This window comes from Aegilops tauschii, chromosome 3, assembly GCF_002575655.3.
Source record: "Aegilops tauschii subsp. strangulata cultivar AL8/78 chromosome 3, Aet v6.0, whole genome shotgun sequence".
Lineage (NCBI taxonomy): Eukaryota > Viridiplantae > Streptophyta > Magnoliopsida > Poales > Poaceae > Aegilops > Aegilops tauschii.
This window is the reverse complement of record NC_053037.3, coordinates 426,087,488-426,111,898: the sequence shown is the minus strand read 5'-3', so window position 1 is coordinate 426,111,898 and position 24,411 is coordinate 426,087,488. Positions and strand designations below refer to the sequence as shown.

At 43.5% G+C, this 24,411-nt stretch overlaps 1 pseudogene; it reads right to left on the bottom strand.

Moving 5' to 3' along the window:
• Window positions 1-4,118: 4,118 nt before the first annotated feature.
• On the bottom strand, window positions 4,119-23,815 carry LOC141042998 (uncharacterized; annotated as a pseudogene).
• Window positions 23,816-24,411: the final 596 nt, after the last annotated feature.

Sequence of the window (24,411 nt, the reverse complement as noted above, 5' to 3'; positions counted from 1 at the left end):
TGGTTACTTCCGCCTCCAAGTCTTCAGAGGCAGACCTTTTCCTCCCATGAGGGGAAGGGATATCACCTTCTCCTCCCCCTTCGTCTTTCAAAGAGGGGCCTTCAGTCTCCCCGGACATAGTGTCTGGTATACCTGTAGAGTGGAGGCCGCTTTCGGCCTCTTCGCTCTTATTCTTGTCCTCTTATGTTGGCACTTGATACGGCGCCGGGATCAGCATCCTCGTCAACACAGGATCGGACGAGTCTTCGGGAAGTGGAGCTGAACACCTGATTCGTTCCGTCTACTTTATCCAGCCCTGGTCAAAGATAGAACTCTCAGTACATTGCTATGGGATAATCAATCGAGTTTCGTTCAGAAATTGGGTGCTTACCGAGGTATCTGGATGGTTGTAGTTGAGACCGACGTCTTCGGATGTGTCCGGCCACTGCTTTCTAGTCTTGAAGAATAGTTTCCACATCCCTTCGTGCGTTGTGCCAAAGAATTGCTGAAAGGTCCGCGGTCCTTCTGGATTGAACTCCCACATACGGAGGGGCCGTCGCTGGCACAGGAGGATCCCGCGGACTAACATCACTTGAATCACGTTAATAAGGCCTATGTCCCTTTCAAGGATACTCCGGAGACGACTTTGTAGCGTCTGTACTTCATCAGCTGATCCCCAGTCTAGCCCCTTATTTATCCATGATGCGAGCCGCAATGGAGGGCCAGGTCGGAACACAGGTGCGTCTGCCCATTTGGTACCGCGGGGTTTGGTGATATAGAACCACTCCTATTGCCATAAGTTGGAGGTTTCCGTGAAGGTACCTTTTGGCCAGATAGCATTAGCAAGCTTGCTCACCATAGCACCGCCGCACTCCGCTTGCTCCCCATTAACTACCTTCGGCTTCACATTAAAAGTCTTGAGCCATTGGCCAAAGTGTGGGGGATGCGGAGAAAGTCTTCACACACGACGACGAACGTCGAGATGTGGAGAAAAGAATCCGGAGCTATATCATGAAAATCTAGCCCATAATAGAATGGAGGAAGTGGGAGATGAATACAACCCTCTCGCTGGATTTTGGTGTGGGGATGACCTGCCCTCTAGCAGGGAGCCTGTGGAGGATTTTCGCATTCAGGTATCTCGCCTTCCGAAGCTTCGCGATATCCTCCTCAGTGACCGAGGAGGCTGCCCACCTGCCATGGGAGATGGATCCGGACACACTACAAGAAATACATCAACTTGTGACCACCACTATTAGTCACTGAATGGTCATTGTTTTCCATTTGTGACCAAAAACATATGGTAAAAAGCTGGCCGTTGTAAACTGAAATTAACGACCTTTCTTCTAGAATGGTCGTAGATGTTTATGACCAAAAAAAAGTTCGTAGATTTAACGACTAATTATTTTGGTCACTAGCAATCCGCCCACACCACGTCAGATCCACCATGGCAAGCTGACATGGCAGAATTACGACCAAATGAAAAGGTCGTAAAATAGAATCAGCCCAGTCCATTTCGGCCGTCTACATGGGCCATGCCCAATAATTCAGCCCATTTAATGTTTTTTTCTCTTTATTTTGCTTATCTGCATGGGCCTGGCCTAATACTTTGGCCTTTTATTTTCTGGGAATGGAGCATTTTTTTGATGAATTTTTTTATAGTCCACTATTGTTTTGAGCCACAGCCTTTTTAGTCTAGTTCGAATTTGGGCCTTGGCCTTTTTATTTTCTGGGATGCAGCCTTTTACAAACTTTTTTCTTACAGTCAACTCTTTTTTTAGGCCCAAGCCTTTTTAGTCTAATTCTTGTTTGGGCCTCGGCCTTTTTAGAGCCCAGGTTCTTATTTTGCATAACTATAAACAGCAAGGCCCAGGTGCACAAGTGATCCACATAACTTCACAAAAAATAAACACAGGTTCACATAACAGCTCCCAGGTTCACATAACTTCACAGATCCCAGGTTCACAAGTGCAAAATGCAACAAAATGCAACAACAACAGTTGAGACTACCAAAATGCATCCCAGGTCCAAAATGCAACACAGGTTCACAAGTTCAAACTACTCATCCTGCTCCCAGGTTCAAACTACCTTAGCTCCAAAGAGAGCCATCAAGTGGGCTAACTTCTCATCCTGCTCTTGAGACTTCTTGCGCAGCAGCTCAAGTTCCTTGTTGCGTGCAGCTTCAGCTTCTTCCGCCTTCATCTTGATTGCCGCCAATTCTTCTTGCATCACTTCAGCTTGAAGCTCCGACCTCTCCAGCTTCTACTCAAGATCACGAACATGAGCAGCCACTTCAGCAGTTGCTTTGCTAGAGTTGTCCCTAGATGACTGGAGCCCAATATTCCTGAGGAATGTGCTTTGCTTGACTTCTGTCTTGAGCACTTCTTCAACAATTTCAGCAGCAGACTTTGGCTCTTCACCTTCTGGTACCAGCACGTCCTTCATTTTTTCCATCTCAAGCTAGCATATGGAGGAAAATGATATGCATTAGTGGGAGATCTATTTCACATTTTGCAAACCAAACCAAGCAAGAGAAACCAAACCAGCACACAAATGGATTATTTGAAGTAACCAAACCAGCACACAAAATCTATACATAGATATTTTACTCAAACTCAAACAGAAGAAGATGATGACTAGTAACTTGACAGCATTATTTGACTAGTAACTTATGTGACATGGAGACATGCAATTGGAACAATATGATCGCTTCATTAAGCCTAGAATGGTGGTTCTATATAAGATGGCTTCCGAGTGAGCCGATCATCAAACTAACATTCAGATCAAATTTCATCATAAAATAAAAATGCAACAAATAGCTACAACAAGTTTTGATATCTTTGTTGAACTATCAAACACCATCAAAGCATGGAACATAGCGTGTGTTCTTGACTAGCTCCGAATCAAACATCATCAAAGCATCAAAGCTGGCTGTGAATCAAACAGGGCTGAGGTTTCTAGACAAAAGTTTGAACTGGCTGGACAAAGCATGGAGTGACTTACTATAGCAGTCTTGGCTAGCTCCGAAACCCGTGCTTCTTGCTGTTGTGGGTGGCCTTAAACAAGTCAATTGCAGACAACTCCTCACCCTTACGCTCTTCTTTCTGAAATGTTTTTCAACAAAAATCAAAATGTTATTCAGCATGAATCAGAAATGTTATTCAACGAGGATCAAACAGTAAGGTCTCTAGAGAAAAGTTCTCACAGTGGCAGAAATGTGTGCTGTGTAGTGCTTGGAACTAGTTCTCTGATTGCACACAACTTTTTCTCGATTCATCTTGTTCGACACACAAGTTTCCTACAAAAAAGCATACTGTCAGCATGATCTAGCACTAGCATATCATGTGCAGAACATAAAGCAGCAAACAAAGCAGAGACAAACCTTGTGTCTTGGGGTAGACCACATCTCCACCAGAGCTTGCCATTCACCGTCCGTCAGATCTGGCACCGGAGACTTGATGCTGACTTTGTTTGCGGCTACGGTATCAAAATACTTCTTCTTGATCTGATGGCGTCTGTTCTTTGAATTTTTTTTGTAGAATATGTTTGCACACGATCTTGATGGTCTCCGAGTCCGTGTTCATCTCAAAATTTGCCTACCAAGACAACAAACAAGGTAGGAACAATATTAGTGATCATGCATAGGTGTAACAGAAAATAGATAGCACATTAACTACGAAACAAGTAGCTTACAGCAACTTTCCCAATGTAGTTCTCCAATAGACTAGTATTTTTTTGTATAGCTTGAAGTGAGGAAGAACCGGCAGATGGCTTCTTGCAACGAGTCCGCACTCAGAAGCAAGCTTTGCTGCCTGTAGAGGCTTCTCTGGATGCTTCATCCCTTCGGAAATATGGATAAGCACCTTGCTACCAAGCAACTTGGTGATTCTCTCTAGCCCTTTGCCCTTTCTAAGTCTAGTCTTGGTAGTCATTGCATCTGAAAATGAAATTGAAGTCATAAATTAGAATAGAAATCGAAAAATGCAGGAATTGACAAAAGCATACATGATCATTCCATTTGGAAAATGCACTAGTAAAAGAGAGCATTGCAAAGGTCAACTTGCCTGGTTGAAGCACAAGCTGCTATTCTTCTTCATTGATGACAGCATTCCTGTCAATAGAAGGTGCAACAGGGCTGAGGTCTATGTGGACAGTGCTGCTTCATCTCTGCTGATAGTTCCTCCTTCATCTAGGCAGACAGTGCCACTTCCATCCATGCGGAGAGTGGTTCCTTCATCCATGGGCGGCAACTCATCACCCATTTGCACCGAGGTCTCAGAGTCCATGCGCAGCAGACTTTCCTGATGGTCCGTTGCAGTCGCCATCTTTGCTTTCTGCCTTGTGACTCTATCAGGGGCAGGTTCATCAGGTTCTAGGATCCTCTTTTCTTGTCCTGGAGTTGGGGCCATCACCCTTCCTGGAGGCATTGCAGCAGATGTTTCTGAGCTCTTCTTCTTCTTGTTGACTGTCTTCTTAACACTAGGCCTCTTCGTCCTAGATTCCTTCAGTGCCTCGTATAAACAGCACGGAAAAAAGCATGAGATCACAAGAGAAATATGTGAGCACAAGGAAACACATAGCATAAAAGAACCCCAACCCTCCAAGCAAGACAGAGTTTGCACCTTAACAGTCTTCTTCACTACGACATCATCCACTTCCTCTCAATCAATAACTTCATCCTCCTTAGGATTGTACTCTGGGTCATCATTGATAACTCCACTACCTTCTCGAACCTCATCACTTCTACCTTCTTGTACATCATTTGTTTTCCTAATCATCGACGCTATTGCACCGATGCCAAGGGACTGGAACATCCGATTGTTCCTCATGATATTTCTATCCCTAACCTTCTCGTACTCGATGAGAGGCTCTTCTTTGCATGATAAAGGAAACGTAACTATTAGGTGAATGTTTGGAATGCATGGACAGACAGCCAAACATTTCTTATGAGATTTTATTATCATTTAATCCTAGTTATTCAGGTAAGGAAGACTAACAGCACACGGGCACAATTAAGCCAGCTTATTCAGATTGCAGCAATACATTTCACTTAGCATATTAAGACACATATTTTATAAAACTGATAGTATAACCCCAAGGAGCAAGTTGCATACCAACGGTTGGCCTCATGTTTGACTCATCCTTGCCATGGATGACTTGAGGTGGTGCTTGCAAAATAGAATAAACAACAATCAGATACAACAAGGATAAAGTAAAATGATGCACTTGTATCAATAAATGAAAGCATTTGGACCATCATGCACATACATGTAATACATGTGAAGCAAACTTGATGGATAAACAATACAGTGATGTAGTCTTATTAATTAAGCAAACACGTAAGTGCACTAAACAAGCATGCATGTACACTAGTAGCAAGCAAGCAAAGTGCATAAGTGCTACTAATACAAGCAAGCAAGCAAGCAAAGTGCTACTGATATAAACAAGCAAGCAATGAAGGAAATTGGAGAGAAGCAAGCAAGTACTATTGATACAAACCCTAATTAATAAGCAAGCAATTAGCTTCTTCTCCAAGTGCTACTGATACAAGCAAGTACTGCTGATGGAAACCCAAATTAACCATGTATGCTAGCAAGCAAGCAACATGAACTAGTGAATTAGTGTCATGTACATATGCTTAGACAGTCTGACAGCAAGCTAGACGAGTATATCATGAGGACCTTCAAAACAACTAGATGTTGCCATTGGTAAAGCATGAAACAACTATACTTGCAGCAGTACAAAAACAGATGAAAAAACTATACTCAACTATTGATTATGCTGCCTCTACACACCAAAATGGCTACAGATTTGATGACACAAGTTAAGACATTTCGACAATTAGAATCAACCTTGTATATTACAGCACCCAAAATTATCTAGCACCAATCTAGTATATATTAAAACTAGTCATACTGCCTTAACACACCAGGAATTCCAATACCACAATAAGTACTAAGCATTCTCTTGTTCACTGGAAAGAAGAACACAAGCTTCATGCTACAGACCCCAGTAGTGCTACCGATAGCAAAGTGCTACAAGCAATCAAGTACATGTTGATACTAACCCTAGTTGCAAGCAAGCAAAGTGCATAAGTGCTACTAATACATGCAAGCAACATGGAAAGTGCTATTGATAGAAACAAGCATAGTGCTACTGACAGTAACAAGCAAGCAAGGAAGGAAATTGAAGGGTAACAAGCAAGCAAGTACTGTTGATACAAAGAAGCAAGCAAGCAGCTTCTTTTCCAAGTGCTACTGATACAAGCAAGTAGTGCTGTTGGAAACCCTAATTCACCATCTATGCTAGCTTAGTAATTGAACCATACACAAGCAAGTACTGATACAAGCACTATGAACCAGACATCATCCACTTCCTCATCCCCTAAAATCATCCACTTCCTCATCCATCCCCATCCCCTAAAATCATGCACTTCCTCTCCAACATGAACCCTAAACCATGAAGTGGACTACCAGAAGGGGATCGAACGAACCACCAGGAGGTCCTAACCCTGACCCCATGAACCCTAACCCTAACCCCATGAACCAGAGGGAGATCATCCCCACGCAACAATAAACATGAACCCTAACTCTAACCCCAAGAACAAGGACCTACGGAACCACCAGGAGATCCTAACCCTAGAATATCCTAACCCATGAGGGGGATCGACCGAACCACCAAAGGGGAGATGGATCCACCAGAGGAGGGGAGATGGATCAAGGGGAGAAGTACCTAGGGGGATGATGTTGATGATGCAGCGGTGGTCGTCATCGATCGCGCTGTCATCGATGTAGCCGCTGTCGTCGTCGATGTAGTCGATGTAGCCGCCGTCGTCGTCGATGTAGTCAATGCGGGTGATGTAGGGCAACACGACACGGTGGGGTGGCGCGGAGGGTCAGCGTGGAGCAGGGGAGGGAGTGGGGCGGTGGGGCGGCGTGGATTCGTCGGGGCGGGGAGGTGGGGAATGGAGCAGAGGAGGGGCGGCGGGGTGGCGCAGAGCAGGGGAGGGGCGGCGCGGAGCAGGGTTTGTTGGGGTGGAGCACAGGAGGGGCGGGGCTAGGGTTGTGGGGTGGGGAATGGGGGTTGGAGGGGCGGGGCTAGGGTTACGGGGAAGGGAGGGGAAATTTTGGGAGGGGAGGGGATCCCGCGTGTTAGTGGGAGAGCGAGTGGTGGGTCCCGCCTGGTAGTGGGAGTGGAGGGAAACTTTGGGAGAGTGAAATTTTGGTGGAGGGAAAATTTTGGCGCGGGAGGGAAATTCTTTTGGGTTTGGAGGCAGAAAAATTTAGGTTTTTTTGTTAACTTTGTAGAAATCATGGTTAAAATCATACTGAATAGCTCAAGAAAACACCGGTATTCCAAGTTTAGTATTTTTGCTAGTTGGTAGGCCACATTTGATGATGTGACGCGGAGGTCTCTCATTGTTTTGAATTTTTTTGAATTTTTTACGGTGTTTTCAAAAACCGGCCAATTTTGTCGCGGCGGCCGTCCGTGGCTAGGGTTTGAGTCATGCAAATCTGTTGTCGGTTCTTTGATGAAATGCCTACCTGTGAAGCTAAAAAGGATTTTTAGCAAAAATAACGGCGAAGCTATGGAGGACCCGCAGTTCAAATTCCAGCCGGTTCCAGCTGAATCGGCCGAAGGTTGTCTGAATGGCCGGGAGTAGCTACGAGGGCAGGAAATGCATGATTTTTGGCGACCGTCCATAAAATAGGGTCTACTTTGAGATAGACATGGAATTGCGCCGTTTAGGGTGACCCTCCTTGTAGCCGCTTCATGAAAAACGCAGGTTTTCAGCATTCAAAAAATGAAAAATGGTTTTTTTGTGAAACAAGTTGGAACCTAGCATTGGCAACATTGTTTGCCATCACAAGACGGAGGCATGCGCCAAATTTGGGCATATTATCAAAAACTATTCAACGGATGTGGCCATATCATTGCTAGTTTGGCTTGAAAGCCATGAATCTTCGTTCATGGTAGGTCGTTTTTGAGAACATCTTTTCAAGAAAACGTCGGTATTCCAAGTTTTGTATTTTTGCTAGTTGGTAGGCCACATTTGATGATGTGACGCGGAGGTCTCCCATTTTTTTGAAATTTTTACGGTGTTTTCAAAAACCAGCCGATTTCGTCGCGGCGGCCGTCCGTGGCTAGGGTTTGAGTCATGCAAATCTGTTGTCGATTCTTTGATGAAATGCCTACCTGTGAAGCTAAATAGGATTTTTAGCGAAAATAACGGGCAAGCTATGGAGGACCCGAAGTTCAAATTCCAGCCGGTTCCAGCTGAATCTGCCGAAGGTTGTCTGAATGGCCGGAGTAGCTACAAGGGTCGGAAATGCATAATTTTTGGTGACCGTCCATAAAATAGGGTCTACTTTGAGATAGACATGGAATGGAGCCGTTTGGGGTGACCCTCCTTGTAGCCGCTTCACGAAAAACGCATGTTTTTAGCATTCAGAAAATAAAAAACGGTTTTTTTGTGAAACAAGTTGGAACCTAGCTTTGGCAACATTGTTTGTCATCACAAGAAGGAGGCACGCGCCAAATTTGGGCATATTATCAAAAACTATTCAACGGATGCGGCCATATCATTGCTAGATTGGCTTGAAAGCCATGAATCTTCGTTCATGGTATGTCGTTTTTGTGGACACCTTTTCAAGAAAACGTCGGTATTCCAAGTTTTCTAGTTTTGCTAGTTGGTAGGCCACATTTGATGATGTGACGCGGAGGTCTCCCATTTTTGTTGAATTTTTTACGGTGTTTTCAAAAACCGTCCGATTTCGTCGCGGCGGCCGTCCGTGGCTAGGGTTTGAGTCATGCAAATATGTTGTCGATTCTTTGATGAAATGCCTACCTGTGAAGCTAAAAAGGTTTTTTAGCGAAAATAACGGGCAAGCTATGGAGGACCCGCAGTTCAAATTCCTGCCCGTTCCAGCTGAATCGGCCGAAGGTTGTTTGAATGGCCGGGAGTAGCTATGATGGTCAGAAATGCATGATTTTTGGCGACCGTCCGTAAAATAGGGTCTACTTTGAGATAGACATGGAGTGGTGCCGTTTGGGGTGACCCTCCTTGTAGCCGCTTCACGAAAAACACATGTTTTTAGCATTCAAAAAATGAAAACGGTTTTTTGTGAAACAAGTTGGAACCTAGCTTTGGCAACATTGTTTGCCATCACAAGACGGAGGCATGCCCCAAATTTGGGCATATTATCAAAAACTATTCAACGGATGCGGCCATATCATTGCTAGTTTGGCTTGAAAGCCATGAATCTTCGTTCATGGTACGTCGTTTCTAAGAACACCTTTTCAAGAAAATGTTGGTATTCCAAGTTTAGTATTTTTGCTAGTTGGTAGGCCACATTTGATGATGTGACGCGGAGGTCTCTCATTTTTTTGATTTTTTTGAATTTTATACGGTGTTTTCAAAAACCGTCCGATTTCGTCGCGGCGGCCGTCCGTGGCTAGGGTTTGAGTCATGCAAATCTGTTGTCGATTCTTTGATGAAATGCCTACCTGTGAAGCTAAAAAGGATTTTTAGCGAAAATAACGGGCAAGCTATGGAGGACCCGCAGTTCAAATTCCAGCCGGTTCCAGCTGAATCGGCCTAAGGTTGTCTGAATGGCTGGGAGTAGCTACGAGGGTCGAAAATGCATGATTTTTTGTGACAATCCGTAAAATAGAGTCTACTTTGAGATAGACATGGAATGGTGCCGTTTGGGGTGACCCTCCTTGTAGCCGCTTCACGAAAAACACATGTTTTAAGCATTCAAAAAATGAAAAACGAACATATCTGCCGCTTTGCATATCTATAAAGGAACCATATGGGAAGATGAGTCTGATCTTACTAGTGTCAGAGCCAAGTTGGGTCATAACATAGGAAACAAGCACTTCAAGGTAGAATATTTACTACATGTGTTTGCCAAGGCCTCACTTTGGAATACTACTATAAATGGCAATGGCCTCAATTTTCTACTACTCTATCTTGGCCAAAACAAGGACATTTCTGATGGCAAAAACATCAACAACACTCTGTTTTCTTCTTCTACTCATTCCATATTTTGCTAGCACCAAAAACATCAACATCAACAGGGCCTCAATAGTAGATAAGAAACCTAATCTATCTACTTTAACTAATTTGAACCATATCATATTTTGCTACTAAGTTAAGAGGAAGGATTCATATCATATTTTGCTAGGTCAGTCAGCTTAGTTGTGGGCTTTCAAATTATCTAACCCAAATTTCCAAATGAACCCTAGTCCAAGGTCAGCACAACACCACCCCACCCCCTCCCCCCTCCATTCGAATCAAACCCTAACCGAATCTAATCCCTAATCCATTCAAACCCTAATCGAATCCAGTAAACAGCAGCAGAAAACCCTAACCTATCAGGAGAGGAAGGAGTTGCGGGAGAGGAAGGCAGCGGATTCAAACCTCCAGCGGTCGGCGGCGGCGGTGGCTCAGTGGGAGATGAGCTGCGGCGGCGGCGGCGACGGCAGAGAGGAAGGAGTTGCGGGAGAGGAAGGAAAAGAAGGGGGAAATGAGAGGAGGAGGGTCCACTTGTTTGAGAGACAGCCACTCTCTCAGACACATGTAGTTTCGTTCGGGTACATAACCAACAGTCTCTTCCTAGCTCAGTGGTAGTGAACGTGTTGAAACAAGCGCTCGGTCGTGGGTTCGAGCCCCCGCTCGCGCATATTTTTTGGCCACGCGCATATTTTTTGGTAGCTTGGGTAGAGTAGCAAAATGGCGCACTTTTCAGCGAGTGGGTCGAGTGGCCCACTTGTCAGCGAGGTGTGTGTTTGATACTTGACTAGTTTGATGATTTTGAAAGAGATGGCATAGAGGAGAAGACCAGTAGCCTCTTCCTAGCCCACTAGTAGAAACACAGTGAAATGAGCGCACGGTCGTGGGTTCGAGTCCCCGCTCGCGCAATTTTTTTTGCTCATAGTGAAATGGAGCCACGCGTGGGATCAGACGAGCTGTCTGATGGAGCGCACCCATGTTCAGTTGAAGCAAAATTCAGTTAAAGCAACATCTTCAGTTGTGACCAAAACAGCTCTGGAAACTACATGATCAAACCCAAAACTGAATTTTGGTGATCAAAGCAACATCTTCAGTTCAAAATAACTTAAGGATCACATCATTTTGTAAACCTTGACATCACAACCAAAACTACATGATCACCAAAACTACTCAGTTCAAAAAAATAGCATTTTACACCACAACATCTTGAGTTCAAAAAACAGCTCTAAAAACAACATCTTCAGTTCACCAAAACTACATCGCCACTACTAGAGCATCATTTTGCATCTTCAGTTCACCAAAACAACATCTTCATTTTGCATTGTATCTTCCATCACCAAAACTTCATGATCACCAAAACTACATCATTTTGCATTGTATCTTCAACCATCATCTGCCTCTCCATCACTACACAGTCTCATGCATTTTGGTACCTAGAAAATTGTAGTACAAAAACTACATCAGGATCACATCAACAACAAATACCAAGCAGACAAAATAGCATTAGCTCACCAAGGAGACAAAATTTACCTTCGCTACTCATCGTCGTTGATACGAAAACAAGGAACTCTATGCCCACTCATGTTTCCCTCATCATCACTACAATATTGCAGCATAGTATGATCAGTCATGTTTTCCTCATCCTCGCTCTCATGTCCATCTGCTACCACCTTTCTTCTTTTCTTGATGCCTTCAACTGTTACAGCATCAACGAGCACACGTTCCCAGTCCCTTCACACTCTGCTTTGCACCGGAACTTCCGTAGAGTCCGAAGGAAATATGCCCTAGAGGCAATAATAAAGTTATTATTTATTTCCTTATATCATGATAAATGTTTATTATTCATGCTAGAATTGTATTAACCAGAAACATAATACATGTGTGAATACATAGACAAACAGAGTGTCACTAGTATGCCTCTACTTGACTAGCTCGTTAATCAAAGATGGTTATGTTTCCTAGCCATAGACATGAGTTGTCATTTGATTAACGGGATCACCTCATTAGGAGAATGACGTGATTGACTTGACCCATTCCGTTAGCTTAGCACCCGATCGTTTAGTATGTTGCTATTGCTTTCTTCATGACTTATACATGTTCCTATGACTATGAGATTATGCAACTCCCGTTTACCGGAGGAACACTTTGTGTGCTACCAAACGTCACAACGTAAATGGGTGATTATAAAGGTGCTCTACAGGTGTTTCCAAAGGTACTTGTTGGGTTGGCGTATTTCGAGATTAGGATTTGTCACTCCGATTGTCGGAGAGGTATCTCTGGGCCCACTCGGTAATGCACATCACTATAAACCTTGCAAGCATTGTGACTAATGAGTTAGTTGCGGGATGATGTGTTACAGAACGAGTAAAGAGACTTGCCGGTAACGAGATTGAACTAGGTATCGAGATACCGACGATCAAATCTCGGGCAAGTAACATACCAGTGACAAAGGGAACAACGTATGTTGTTATGCGGTCTGACCGATAAAGATCTTCGTAGAATATGTGGGAGCCAATATGGTCATCCAGGTCCTGCTATTGGTTATTGACCGGAGACGTGTCTCGGTCATGTCTACATAGTTCTCGAACCCGTAGGGTCCACACGCTTAACGTTACGATGACAGTTTTATTGAGTTTTGATGTACCGAAGGAGTTCGGAGTCCCGGATGAGATCGGGGATATGACGAGGAGTCTCGAAATGGTCGAGACATAAAAATCGATATATTGGACGACTATATTTGGACTTCGGAAAGGTTCCGAGTGATTCGGGTATTTTTCGGAGTACCGGAGAGTTACGGGAATTCGTATTGGGCCTTAATGGGCCATACGGGAAAGGAGAGAAAGGCCTAAAAAGATGGCCGCACCCCTCCCCATGGTCTGGTCCGAATTGGACTAGGGAAGGGGGGCGCACCCTTCCTTCTTTCTCTTTTCCCCTTCCCTTCTCCTACTCCCACAAGGAAAGGAGGAGTCCTACTCCCGGTGGGAGTAGGACTTCCCCCTTTGGCGCGCCTCTCCCCTTGGCCGGCTGCCTCCTCCTTGCTCCTTTATATACGGGGGCAGGGGGGCACCCCATAGACACAACAATTGATCCTTGAGATCTCTTAGCCGTGTGCGGTGCCCCCCTCCACCATATTACACCTCGATAATACCGTTGCGGAGCTTAGGCGAAGCCCTGCGTCGGTGGAACATCATCATCGTCACCACGCCGTCATGCTGACGAAACTCTCCCTCAACACTCGGCTGGATCGGAGTTCGAGGGACATCATCGAGCTGAACGTGTGTAGAACTCGGAGGTGCCGTACGTTCGGTACTTGATCGGTCGGATCGTGAAGACGTACGACTACATCAACCGCGTTGTGATAACGCTTCCGCTGTCGGTCTACGACGGTACGTGGACAACACTCTCCCCTCTCGTTGCTATGCATCACCATGATCTTGCGTGTGCGTAGGAATTTTTTTGAAATTACCACGTTCCCCAACAGTGGCATCCGAGCCAGGTTTTATGCGTTGATGCTATGCACGAGTAGAACACAAGTGAGTTGTGGGCGATATAAGTCATACTGCTTACCAGCATGTCATACTTTGGTTCAGCGGTATTGTGAGATGAAGCGGCCCGGACCGACATTACGCGTACGCTTACGCGAGACTGGTTTCACCGTTGCGAGCACTCGTTGCTTAAAGGTGACTGGCGGGTGTCTGTCTCTCTCACTTTAGTTGAACCGAGTGTGGCTACGCCCGGTCCTTGCGAAGGTTAAAACAGCACCAACTTGACAAACTATCGTTGTGGTTTTGATGCGTAGGTAAGAACGGTTCTTGCTAAGCCCGTAGCAGCCACGTAAAACTTGCAACAACAAAGTAGAGGACGTCTAACTTGTTTTTGCAGGGCATGTTGTGATGTGATATGGTCAAGACATGATGTGATATAATTTGTTGTATGAGATGATCATGTTTTGTAACCGGGTTATCGGCAACTGGCAGGAGCCATATGGTTGTCGTTTTATTGTATGCAATGCAATTGCCATGTAATGCTTTACTTTATCACTAAGCGGTAGCGATAGTCGTAGAAGCATAAGATTGACGAGACGACAACGATGCTACGATGGAGATCAAGGTGTCGCGCCGGTGACGATGGTGATCATGACGGTGCTTCGGAAATGGAGATCACAAGCACGAGATGACGATGGCCATATCATATCACTTATATTGATTGCATGTGATGTTAATCCTTTATGCATCTTATCTTGCTTTGTTTGACGGTAGCATTATAAGATGATCCTTCACTAAATTATCAAAGTATAAGTGTTCTCCCTGAGTATGCACCGTTGCGAAAGTTCTTCGTGCTGAGACACCACGTGATGATCGGGTGTGATAGGCTCTACGTTCAAATACAACGGGTGCAAAACAGTTGCACACGCGGAATACTCAGGTTAAACTTGACGAGCCTAGCATATAACAGATATGGCCTCGGAACACGGAGACCGAAAGGTCGAGCGTGAATCATATAGTAGATATGATCAACATAGTGATGTTCACCATTGAAACTACTCCATCTCACGTGTTAATCGGTCATGGTTTAGTTGCTTTGGATCACGTAATCACTTAGATGATTAGAGAGATGTCTATCTAAGTGGGAGTTCTTAAGTAATATGATTAATTGAACTTAAATTTATCATGAACTTAGTCCTGATAGTATTTTGCAAATTATGTTGTAGATCAATAGCTCGCGTTGTTGCTTCCCTGTTTATTTCTGATATGTTCCTAGAGAAAAATTATGTTGAAAGATGTTAGTAGCAAAGATGCGGATTGGATCCGTGATCTGAGGATTATCCTCATTGCTGCACAGAAAAAATTATGTCCTTGATGCACCGCTAGGTGACAGACCTATTGCAGGAGCAGATGCAGACGTTATGAACGTTTGGCTTGCTCAATATGATGACTACTTGATAGTTTAGTGCACCATGCTTAACGGCTTAGAATCGGGACTTCAAAGACGTTTTGAACGTCATGGACCATATGAGATGTTCCAGGAGTTGAAGTTAATATTTCAAGCAAATACCCGAGTTGAGAGATATGAAGTCTCCAACAAGTTCTATAGCTAAAAGATGGAGGAGAATCGCTCAACTAGTGAGCATGTGCTCAGATTGTCTGGGTACTACAATCGCTTGAATCAAGTGGGAGTTAATCTTCCAGATAAAATAGTGATTGACAGAATTCTCTAGTCACCATCACCAAGTTAGTAGAGCTTCGTGATGAACTATAGTATGCAAGGGATGACGAAAGTAATTCCCAAGCTCTTCGTGATGCTGAAATCGACGAAGGTAGAAATCAAGAAAAACATCAAGTGTTGATGGTTAACAAGACCACTAGTTTCAAGAAAAGGGCAAAGGGATAGAAGGGGAACTTCAAGAAGAACGGCAAGCAAGTTGCTGCTCAAGTGAAGAAGCCTAAGTCTGGTCCTAAGCCTGAGACTAAGTGCTTCTACTGCAAAGGGACTGGTCACTGGAAGCGGAACTACCCCAACTATTTGGTGGATAAGAAGGATGGCAAAGTGAACAAAGGTATATTTGATATACAGATTATTGATGTGTACTTTACTAGTGTTTATAGCAACCCCTTGGTAATTGATACTGGTTCAGTTGCTAAGAGTAGTAACTCGAAACGGGAGTTGCAGAATAAACAGAGACTAGTAAAAGTGAACAAAGGTATATTTGATATACAGATTATTGATGTGTACTTTACTAGTGTTTATAGCAACCCCTCGGTAATTGATACTGGTTCAGTTGCTAAAGAGTAGTAACTCGAAAACAGGAGTTGCAGAATAAACAGAGACTAGTAAAAGGCGAGGTGACGATGTGTGTTGGAAGTAGTTCCAAGATTGATATGATCATCATCGCACACTCCTTGTACTTTCGGGATTAGTGTTGAAACTAAATAAGTGTTATTTGGTGTTTGCGTTGAGCATAAATATGATTTGATCATGTTTATTGCAATACGGTTATTCATTTAAATTAGAGAACAATTGTTGTTCTGTTTACATGAATAAAACCTTCTATGGTCATACACACCAACGAAAATGGTTTGTTGGATCTCGATCGTAGTGATACACATATTCATAATATTGAAGCCAAAAGATGCAAAGTTAATAATGATAGTGCAACTTATTTGTGGCAGTGCCGTTTAGGTCATATTGGTGTAAAGCGCATGAAGAAACTCCATACTGATGGGATTTTGGAATCACTTGATTATGAATCACTTGATGCTTGCGAACCGTGCCTCATGGGCAAGATGACTAAAACGCCGTTCTCCGGAAGTATGGAGAGAGCAACAGATTTGTTGGAAATCATACATACAGATGTATGTGGTCCGATGAATATTGAGGCTCGTAGCAGGTATCATTATTTTCTGACCTTCACAGATGATTTGAGCAGATATGGGTATATCTACTTAATGAAACAAGAGTCTGAAACATTTGAAAAGTTCATATAATTTCAGAGTGAAGCAGAAAATCATCGTAACAAGAAAATAAAGTTTCTACGATCTGATCGTGGAGAAGAGTATTTAAGTTACGAGTTTGGCCTTCAGTTAAAACAATGTGGAATAGTTTCACAAATTCATGCCACCTGGAACACCACAGCATAATGGTGTGTCCGAACGTCATAACCGTACTTTATTGGATATAGTGCAATCTATGATGTCTCTTACCAATTTACCACTAATCGTTTTGGGGGTTATGCATTAGAGACAGCTGCATTCACGTTAAATAGGGCACCATCAAAATCCATTGAGACGACGCCTTATGAACTGAGGTTTAGCAAGAAACCAAAGTTGTCGTTTCTTAAAATTTTGGGGTTGCGATGCTTATGTGAAAAAGTTTCATCCTGATAAGCTCAAACCCAAATCGGAGAAATGTGTCTTCATAGGATACCCAAAGAAGACAGTTGGGTACACCTTCTATCACAGATCCGAAGGCAAGACGTTCGTTGCTAAAAAATGGATCCTTTCTAGAGAAGGAGTTTCTCTCGAAAGAAGTGAGTGGGAGGAAAGTAGAACTTGATGAGGTAATTGTACCTGCTCCCTTATTGGAAAGTAGTTTATCACAGAAACCAGTTTCTGTGACGCCTATACCAATTAGTGAGGAAGTTAATGATGATGATCATGGAACTTCAGATCAAGTTATTACTGAACCTCGTAGGTCAACCAGAGTAAGATCCGCACCAGAGTGGTACGGTAATCCTGTTCTGGAGGTTATGTTACTAGACCATGACGAACCTACGAACTATGAAGAAGCAATGGTGAGCCCAAATTCCGCAAAATGGCTTGAGGCCATGAAATCTGAGATGAGATCCATGTATAAGAACAAAGTATGGACTTTGGTTGACTTGCCCGATGATCGGCAAGCCATAGAAAATAAATGGATCTTCAAGAGGAAGACAGACGCTGATAGTAGTGTCACTGTCTACAAAGCTAGAATTGTCGCAAAAGGTTTTCGACAAGTTCAAGGTGTTGACTACGATGAGAGAGTTTGTCACTCGTATCTATGCTTAAAGTCTGTCTGAATCATGTTAGCAATTGCCACATTTTATGAAATCTGGCAAATGGATAAACAAAACTACATTCCTTAATGGATTTATTAAAGAAGAGTTGTATATGATGCAACCAGAAGGTTTTGTCAATCCTAAAGGTGCTAACAAAATATGCAAGCTCCAGCGATCCATCTATGGACTGGTGCAAGCATCTCGGAGTTGGAATATACGCTTTGATAAGTTAATCAAAGGATATAGTTTTATACAGACTTGCGGTGAAGCCCGTATTTACAAGAAAGTGAGTGGGAGCACTACAGCATTTCTGATAAGTATATGTGAATGACATATTGTTGATCAGAAATAATGTAGAATTATTCTGCAAAGCATAAAGGAGTGTTTGAAAGGAGTTTTTCAAAGAAAGACTTCGGTGAAGCTGCTTACATATTGAGCATCAAGATCTATAGAGATAGATCAAGACGCTTGATAAAGTTTTCAATGAGTACATACCTTAACAAGATTTTGAAGTAGTTCAAAATAGAACAGTCAAAGAAAGAGTTCTTGCCTGTGTTACAAGGTGTGAAATTGAGTAAGACTAAAAAACCCGACCACGGCAGAAGATAGAAAAAGAATGAAAGTCATTGCCTATGCCTCGGCCATAGGTTCTATAAAGTATGCCATGCTGTGTACCAGATCTATTGTATACCCTACACTGATTTTGGCAAGGGAGTACAATAGTGATCTAGGAGTAGATCACTAGACAGCGGTCAAAATTATCCTTACTGGAATAAGGATATGTTTCTCGATTATGGAAGTGCCAAAAGGCTCGTCGTAAAAGGTTACGTCAATGCAAGTTTTGACACTAATCAAGATAACTCTAAGTCTCGGTCTAGATACATATTGAAAGTGGGAGCAATTAGCTAGAGTAGCTCCATGCAGAGCATTGAAGACATAGAAATTTGCATATGGCGATGTGACTATGACAGACCCGTTGACTAAAATTATCTCACAAGCAAAACATGATCACACCTTAGTAAACCCTTTGGGTGATGGTCACATGACGATGTGAACTATGGGTGTTAATCACATGGTGATGTGAACTATTCATGTTAAATCACATGGCGATGTGAACTAGATTATTGACTCTAGTGCAAGTGGGAGACTGAAGGAAATATGCCCTAGAGGCAATAATAAAGTTATTATTTATTTCCTTATATCATGATAAATGTTTATTATTCATGCTAGAATTGTATTAACCGGAAACATAATACATGTGTGAATACATAGACAAACAGAGTGTCACTAGTATGCCTCTACTTGACTAGCTCGTTAATCAAAGATGGTTATGTTTCCTAGCCATAGACATGAGTTGTCATTTGATTAACGGGATCACCTCATTAGGAGAATGACGTGATTGACTTGACCCATTCCGTTAGCTTAGCACCCGATCGTTTAGTATGTTGCTATTGCTTTCTTCATGACTTATACATGTTCCTATGACTATGAGATTATGCAACTCCCGTTTACCGGAGGAACACTTTGTGTGCTACCAAACGTCACAACGTAAATGGGTGATTATAAAGGTGCTCTACAGGTGTCTCCAAAGGTACTTGTTGGGTTGGCGTATTTCGAGATTAGGATTTGTCACTCCGATTGTCGGAGAGGTATCTCTGGGCCCACTCGGTAATGCACATCACTATAAACCTTGCAAGCATTGTGACTAATGAGTTAGTTGCGGGATGATGTGTTACAGAACGAGTAAAGAGACTTGCCGGTAACGAGATTGAACTAGGTATCGAGATACCGACGATCAAATCTCGGGCAAGTAACATACCAGTGACAAAGGGAACAACGTATGTTGTTATGCGGTCTGACCGATAAAGATCTTCGTAGAATATGTGGGAGCCAATATGGTCATCCAGGTCCTGCTATTGGTTATTGACCGGAGACGTGTCTCGGTCATGTCTACATAGTTCTCGAACCCGTAGGGTCCACACGCTTAACGTTACGATGACAGTTTTATTGAGTTTTGATGTACCGAAGGAGTTCGGAGTCCCGGATGAGATCGGGGATATGACGAGGAGTCTCGAAATGGTCGAGACATAAAAATCGATATATATTGGACGACTATATTTGGACTTCGGAAAGGTTCCGAGTGATTCGGGTATTTTTCGGAGTACCGGAGAGTTACGGGAATTCGTATTGGGCCTTAATGGGCCATACGGGAAAGGAGAGAAAGGCCTAAAAAGATGGCCGCACCCCTCCCCATGGTCTGGTCCGAATTGGACTAGGGAAGGGGGGCGCACCCTTCCTTCTTTCTCTTTTCCCCTTCCCTTCTCCTACTCCCACAAGGAAAGGAGGAGTCCTACTCCCGGTGGGAGTAGGACTTCCCCCTTTGGCGCGCCTCTCCCCTTGGCTGGCTGCCTCCTCCTTGCTCCTTTATATACGGGGGCAGGGGGGCACCCCATAGACACAACAATTGATCCTTGAGATCTCTTAGCCGTGTGCGGTGCCCCCCTCCACCATATTACACCTCGATAATACCGTTGCGGAGCTTAGGCGAAACCCTGCGTCGGTGGAACATCATCATCGTCACCACGCCGTCGTGCTAACGAAACTCTCCCTCAACACTCGGCTGGATCGAAGTTCGAGGGACATCATCGAGCTGAACGTGTGTAGAACTCGGAGGTGCCGTACGTTCGGTACTTGATCGGTCGGATCGTGAAGACGTACGACTACATCAACCGCGTTGTGATAACGCTTCCGCTGTCGGTCTACGACGGTACGTGGACAACACTCTCCCCTCTCGTTGCTATGCATCACCATGATCTTGCGTGTGTGTAGGAATTTTTTTGAAATTACTACGTTCCCCAACAGAGTCATCATCAGCTTGCAACAGAACTTCCGTAGAGTCATCATCCTGGTATGTTAGTCCACCACCACCGGGACCCTTTTCCACTTCAGTTTCAGTCACACTTCACAAGTGTCTGTGCTCAAAGTTTTGCACAACTCACCATTTTCCGTGCAAAAGAGTGTCTGGCAGATAAAACACCATTGTTGCTTGTGTTGTTAGAATAAAGGGATCACTCTTATACCAGCACCTTGCAGTGCTGATGCTTTTGAATTGGCCATCATATTTGCCAAAAGAGTCTCTCTTCTTCTTGCTACCAAGCTCAAACCAGTCACAGCGAAATAAGACAACTGAGTGATGGATTCCTCCACTAGAGTTGTACTGCAACTCTACAATGCTTCTCAACTGACCATAGAAGTCAATGATCTCACGATCATGTGACCCCTCGGTGACGATTCCACTATTCTGTGTCTTCCTTTTTTCCTCGCGGTCAACGGTGTGGTACCGGACACTGTCAGCAATGCATGCTGAATACACTCTCACTCGCTTATCCGGTAAGCATGCCAAAGCAAATAGATCACCACTGACCATCTTCTCCTCATGCAACTTTCCAATCTGCACAAATAAACCATTTAGCAAACAATGGTATTTAACAGTTGGTGAATAACACACAAAACATCAAACATGTGGCTAAAGATCTCACATGATTCTTAAACCAATTAGCAAACCCCTTGGCAACCCTTTTATCAACATGGATCTTGCTTTCTTCCTGATTTAACTCTTCCTTGCATTTCCTGCACTGCATACAAAACATGTGAATTAAAACATTAGGCTGGTGCCAACCCAAGCAAAAAATATATATAATGAGTGCACAAGATATAACGTACTCGATATATGGTAGAACCCCGGCGCAATTTCTAAGCACATACCAAACCATCTTGTCATACTCATCACTAGCCTCCAAGTATTGTGAGGCTCCAAGAAAGTTCACACCATGGTTGAAAACAGAGACATCACGACTTTGCGAATCAGACCGCTCTCTATTTCTGCCCGGCCGGTTCCATCTTGGTTCCACATCGCCAAAGTATCTAGAGCAAAAAGTCAAGCACTCGTCAACAACATATGCTTCAGCAATAGAACCTTCACGTCTTGCCGTGTTTCGCACATAACGCTTACGAGTAAGCAGCCCTCTTTCGGTTGGGTACATCCAACCGTATTACACAGGGCCTCTAAGCATTGCCTCTTTTGGTAAGTGCACCGCCAAATGGACCATCACGGTGAAGAAAGCTGGAGGGAAAATCTTCTCGAGCTTGCAAAGAATAATTCGGATTTCTTTTTCAAGTCTTTCCAGGACAGTTAACTTGAGTGTTTTGCAGCACAGTTCTCTAAAGAAATTTCCCAGCTCAGCAACCGCTTCATATATATCCTTGTCCATGATTCCTCGGAGGCCCGCCGGTAAAATCCTTTGGATCAGGATGTGACAATCATGGGTTTTCAGTACTAAAAGATTGAATCCATCAGAAGTAACACACTTTGCTAGGTTAACAGCATAACCATCTGGAAATTTCACCGCTCTTAGGAATTCACAGAATGCAAGCTTTTGTTCTTTACTCATTGTATACCATGCTCGTGGCATTTCAAATGAATCTTCATCTTCATTCTGTTGTAGATGCAAATATTCTCTTATGCCCATGTCCTCCAAATCAAGCCTAGAACTAACCGTGTCCTTTGTCTTCCCTTCAATGTTCAGAAATGTCCCTAGCAGATTCTTGCATATGTTTTTCTCAATGTGCATTACATCGAGATTATGCCTTAATTTCAGATCAGACCAGTATGGCAGGTCCCACAAACAAGACCTCCGGTCCCAACATTGACCTTCCTCATGCTTTCTTTTCTTTGCAAGCTTTCCTGGTCTCACATCTTTCACCTTTTCAAGTTGCTGCTCCAGCTCTTCTTTAGTGAATTCAACTGGCTTGTCACGGGTTTCATTCTCACCATTAAAATCTTTGCTTCTTCGCCAGCGATGGTTTCGGGGAAGAAAGCGGCGGTGCCCAATATAGCAGATCTTGCTCCTTATTCTCTTTGAGCAAGGGTCTTTGTCACAATGGACACATGCCTTATAACCCGCTGTGATCCTCCCAGACAGAGTGTGCAGAGCTGGGAAATCATGGATGGACCATATGATTGCAGCATGTAGATTGAACTTTTCTTCCGGACTCAAGGCATCTTATGTAGGTACACCAGTCTAGAGCTGGAGCAGTTCTTCTACGAGGGGCTCCATAAAGACATCAAAATCCTTTCCTGGAGACTCTAGACCCGGGATAAGCAACGACATCATGAAGTTGGATTGATCCATGCATGCCCATGGTGGCAGGTTGTACGGCACCACAAAAACTGGCCACATGCTATAAGACGTGCTCATGTTCCCAAACGGATTAAAGCCATCTGTGGCAATGCCAAGTTTTATGTTCCTTGGATCTGCAGCAAAACCTACATGTATTATGTCAAACACTTTCCATGCCTCTCCGTCCGCTGGTTGGCTCAGCTCATTGTCCACAGGTTGCCGCTTCATCTTGTGCCATTATACCTCCAGCGATGATTTCTTCAAGATAAACATCCGCTGCAGTCTTGGTATCAACGGAAAGTGCCTCAGTACCTTCTCTGGTATTGACTTCTTCCCATCAGCATCCTTCCACCTAGTGGCATTGCATTTTGGGCAGTTGTCATGCTTTGCTAAATCCTTCCGAAACAAGACACAATTATTTGGGCACACATGTATTGAAACATAACCTAGCCCCAGCCTGCGGATTATGCTCAATGCTTCATCATAAGCTCTCGGAACACAGCTATCAAGGAATTGCAAGCTCAAAAGGCGGAGTATTGCATTGAATGCAGCATTGCTAATCCGGTAGAAAGACTTGATGTGGGGTAACTTCACGGTGAAGGTAAATCTTGAAAATTTACCCCCTTCATGAGCTGCGCCCTTCGCCTCCTCTAACACCTCAGCAAACAACGACTTCTCTCCATCAGCACGATCTTCAGCATCGTACAGATCCTTCAATAGGCCAGGAATCCTATCATCTTCATGCCCATCCTCTTCCTCCAAACCAACATTATCTCGCAAAACCTTTTCCATGAAATCAATGCCAGCATCACCACCACCCATCATATGAGGGGCCTGTGTATCAGCTTCAAAATGTTGAGGTTGTCCGTCTAAAGGTTCTCCATGATATATCCATCTATCATATGTGCTGGACATCCCATTAAGAAGCAGATGATCTTCCACTCTTCCTTGAGCCATTCTTGAACGGTTGAGGCATTCGCAGCATGGGCAAAGAATGTGAGCATCTTTGGCAAAATTTGCCCGAACAAATGCCATGAAATCATCAACTCCTTTCATATGTTCTTTCGAAAACATTCTAACTCCTTTTCTAATCCAGCTTCTGTCCATCTGCCAAAGACAACAAATTGTTGCAACTTAGGAAATCAATCTAAGTGCATCAACATTAATTAATGAAAATGAATGGCAGTAATGGAAGCTAAAATTCCAGAAAATTTTATATGCTAGTTGCCTAACCACAACACTGAAACAAACCAAACTATAAATCAAACCAACACAAAAATTGGCATGAATTTATGTTGCAGAGAAGGCTAATTCAAATTAAACCAAACCAAGATTTAGAAGGATCATGTTTCTGGGAAGACCAAGCTAGCTAGCTCCTAACAAATACTATGCTGTTTCTATCAATTACAATTACTATGATCGTAACAATCTGTAGACAAACAATTGAAGAACAACTGAGGCCTTGTTCGGTTCCATGATAAATGAGAGGGGTTAACAGGTATTGGCAGGGATTAAATCCCGTCTAGCTCAAATTCCCCCCAAATCTTAACCGAACAAGGCCTAAAGAATTCTTAACAAACAAGCTAAAGAACTCCTAATAGTACATCAAGAAAATTCATCTATGCAATATCTACCAAACAAGCAAGCTATCTCCTAAATCCTAACAGTGCATCAACAAAATTCATCTATGCTGAAGAACATCT